Source organism: Austrofundulus limnaeus, unplaced genomic scaffold, assembly GCF_001266775.1.
Source record: "Austrofundulus limnaeus strain Quisiro unplaced genomic scaffold, Austrofundulus_limnaeus-1.0 Scaffold773, whole genome shotgun sequence".
In the NCBI taxonomy this organism is placed as follows: domain Eukaryota; kingdom Metazoa; phylum Chordata; class Actinopteri; order Cyprinodontiformes; family Rivulidae; genus Austrofundulus; species Austrofundulus limnaeus.
In genome coordinates this window covers 81906-85719 of record NW_013953175.1, presented here as the reverse complement: position 1 = coordinate 85719, position 3814 = coordinate 81906, and positions in this window count along the sequence as shown.

Below are 3814 nucleotides of genomic sequence, written 5' to 3'. Positions count from 1 at the left end.
AATGTAATATATGTATACTTAAATGATGCAATTTTATTGGGGGGGTTATATTGACTGGATCAAATTATTGGGGGGGTTATAACCCCCCCATCCCCCGTGTAAATTACGCCGGTGATGTAACAACTAATCCGGGATCCCTTTAAAAATACGTTATTGGAAGTACAAGTATCAACACAAGCTTTTTACTCAAGTAAAAGTATAATAGTACTTGTTTTAAAACTACTTAAAATATAAAAGTAAAAGTAATAAACACTTAAAAAGCCATTAAGGATAAAAGCTCTGTGCCACAGGGTTCTATAGTGGTTCCAAAGTTGAGGTCATGACCCACTGTGGGGTCCTGAAAATATTTTTTGAATTACTTACACAAAAAATAACAACTAAGAACATTTGTTTCCTTTGCTGTTTCAAAATAATAAGATTAGTGTATTTAAAATGGACAAAAACAGTGTAATAAATAATGTTACTATGCTCTTGTTTAATGTGAAAACAATGTTTATCAACTGATAACAGCTGAGGGCTCAGGTCTCTGCTGCTGCTGTTTTGTGGGTCAAAAGCTGAAAAGTTTGGAAAACCACTGCTATAGTGTGTACCCCCCCCCCCCCACACACACACACATTTTCCCTCTAAAGTCAATAATGAGTATATTGTTAAATTAAAATGTTAATGTTGAAAAATCTGGAATTAACTGACCAGACTAGTTGTTTCAGCCATGATCATCTTCATTCTAAGCTSCATCTGCTACAGTCTGTCCTGCTGGGATGTGATGTGATTTGTGTCACACAGGTGTGATGCAGTGAGTTCAATCCAATAGGATCAAGTCAGGATGGTTTATATTTACACTTCTCATACAATCACAATCAAATTCACTCTATCCATGGGCTCCTGGATAGATTTCTATTTATTTATTTTTTTTCTGAACAATGAAAAGATGGAATAAAAACAAGTCGAAGTGAAGTAGAAATGAAATACTTTTTGTATTTTTAAAAAGTAAGGAGTAGAAAGTACAGCTAATTCAATTAACATGTAAGGAGTAGAAGTAAAACGTAGGCTGAAAATTAATTACTCCACTAAAATATAAATAACCAAAATTTCTACTTAATAAAGTAACAAAGTATTTGTACTTATTATTTGACACCTCTGGATGACAGTGTTTTGAATCGCACTCTAGGGTCGCGTATCTTCAATAAACTTAATTGGTTCTTCTACTGCTTATTGTAAAGTTTATTGAATGGTGTGCATTACAAACATGTAAACTAAACAAATCTTGCGATAATAATGATACTGAAAAACAAACGCACACCAAGATACGATTTTATGAGGAAAAACTTACTGGACAACTTCACTTTGGCACCAACAAATTCCCACATGGCTGCTTTTTATGTGTATCTTATTAATCACTTGGTGAAGTGTCATATAAAATTGTAAAGTTTGACAGAGCTAAAATAACATTGAAAGTGTTAGCTAATTGCAGTGTGTAGCATATTCTCCACTCATTGGTCAGTCAATGAAACCCTCGCTGATTGGTTGTACGCCATGTGACAGTGACAAAAGTGAAACATTTTTCAACTTTAAAGTGTTGCATCGCTAGTTCACGTGTGCCTGTCTACATGTTTGAGTGTGAAATTTCACATGAACGAGTTTTACCAGTCGTTTGGCTGGAGGAGGGCGAGCGATTGTCGCCTCATCGCACAAGTTCCATAGGAAATGAATGGAGAGAGAGAGACATCACCTCCCGTGTGTCAAACCCATTAAAACTAGAAGAAGCATCCACCCTGTCTGACCTCTCTGATGATATGGTGGTACATTAGTGCCTCTGGTATGGGGGGCTCCCACATATGGAAAAGCAACATTAACAAGGGGACAAGTTTTAGAACAAAAACTGCTCCCATATAGCAAACAGTGCAGGAAAGAAGCCCCAGAAAAACTGTGAATAAAATATGGGTTATGAGATTTGCACTGTGGTGGGCACAGCTAACCAAAAAGTTAGTTTGATAACTCATAATCTGCTAACTAAAGCTAAAAATGTAATAACAGAAGCTAATGCTAAACAGCTAACCTCTAAGTCTCACATCTTTGTCTCCTTCCAGCTGAAGGGTGGTGGGACTGACACAAACCTGCTGATGTTAGCTTGTTAGCTGTTAGTAGACTTAAAATTGGCAAAAACTAATTTTGCAGATGCTAACTCCGCTAACAGTTTGCAAAGTATGTGAAGAAGCTAATCTGTTGGCTGATTAGCAGAACCCACCACTGGATTTGCAAATCATTCCTTTCTGTTTTTATTTATATTTTACAGAACATCTCAGAGTTAGGTTTGCAGGGTTTTTTTCTTGGCCTCTTTCAAACAATAACACTCTTCTTTTTATTGGATTTCATCACTCACTCACATCGGTATTAGTCTATATTTTTGTTCAACATCGCTTCAGTTTGTTGATATTTGCAGAAATACACGCCAGTCAGGCTGCGGGGGGGGGGGGGGGGTCGATATATTGGACCATTACTTGATCCTTTTAATTTGAAGCCATTCTGTTGTAGATTAGTTGCTGTGACAGGATGATTGTTCTGTAGAAAAATGACTCCATATGGTCCGAGCTTCAGCTAATTGATGGTCGGCTGTTTGGAGAGAAGTTTATGGTCAACATGGCCAAACTATGACCTTTACACCACATTTTTTGACTGTCAATGTCAGGCATTTGTGCTGACACAAACCTTGAAATTTGCTTAAAGGGATCCCTGACTAGTTGTAACATTAGACTTTATTTGATAAACATATACTTTAATTGTAAAAATACTGTAGGCTGTTTAGTTTTGTGCATTTTTTAAAATATATTTTAACACGGACAGAGCCATTTTATTTACTCGCAAAGCATTCTGGGTAAATGATGGCGTGGATATGTCCTCAGTGCGAGGCTGCTAGCGAGCTATATCCACCCTGAAGGTTAATCTTGGACAATATCTGATGATCGACTCTTTTAAATGNATTCTTTATTATCTACTACTTTATAAAGTTTTAGACACAACTCACCTTTTAGCAGCAGTGTATTGAACTGATTTAAAGTAAAGCCCATCCTCCTTTGAGTGGTCACTTTTAAAGGACACACCGCTGGGTTCACAGTCAGCTTCAGGTTTGAGTCTCTCATGAATACTGACAGGAAGGAAAAGAAATGATCAAAAAACACATTCTGGAAGGCTTTGTTTGCTTTAAAACTTATTACGTAACTGTAAAACATGAAAATAAAGAAAATGAAAAACAGCAAACTGTAAACTTCTTTCTCTGTATAAATGACCTAAGAAACGATGGTCAAATAAATTTACTGACAACAGTGTTTCCTCTTAGTGCCTTTAGAACGGTGAATATTACTGTTTGTCTGTCAACAGCTTGTTTCTGTCTGGTTTTGTAGAGTTAAACCAGAGGAGGCAGAATTTGAAGATCAAAGGAGAAACGATTTATTTATAGTGATAGTGAATTTACGGTGCATGTATTGATAAAAACAAAACACTGTTTCAGAAGCTCTGTGTCTGAGCTTGAGTCGTTTGGTAAAAGTCCCGTGAGCAATGATGTCTTCGTCGCTGCATTGGTACCTGACTCAGGTTTATGAGGAAGTGAATCATTGACTGGATTTGTGGTGTTTTGGTGTCAAATTTGAGCAAAATTTAATAAACCAGTGAGTTACCTTTACCAAAACATAATATATGCAAGTTTCTTTTAAGTGTACTAATTTTAAACTAAAAATATAAAAGAGTATACTTCCAGTTTATTTTTTAGGTACTTATCTGATATACAGTATACTTAACCGTTTATCTTACACTATACAGG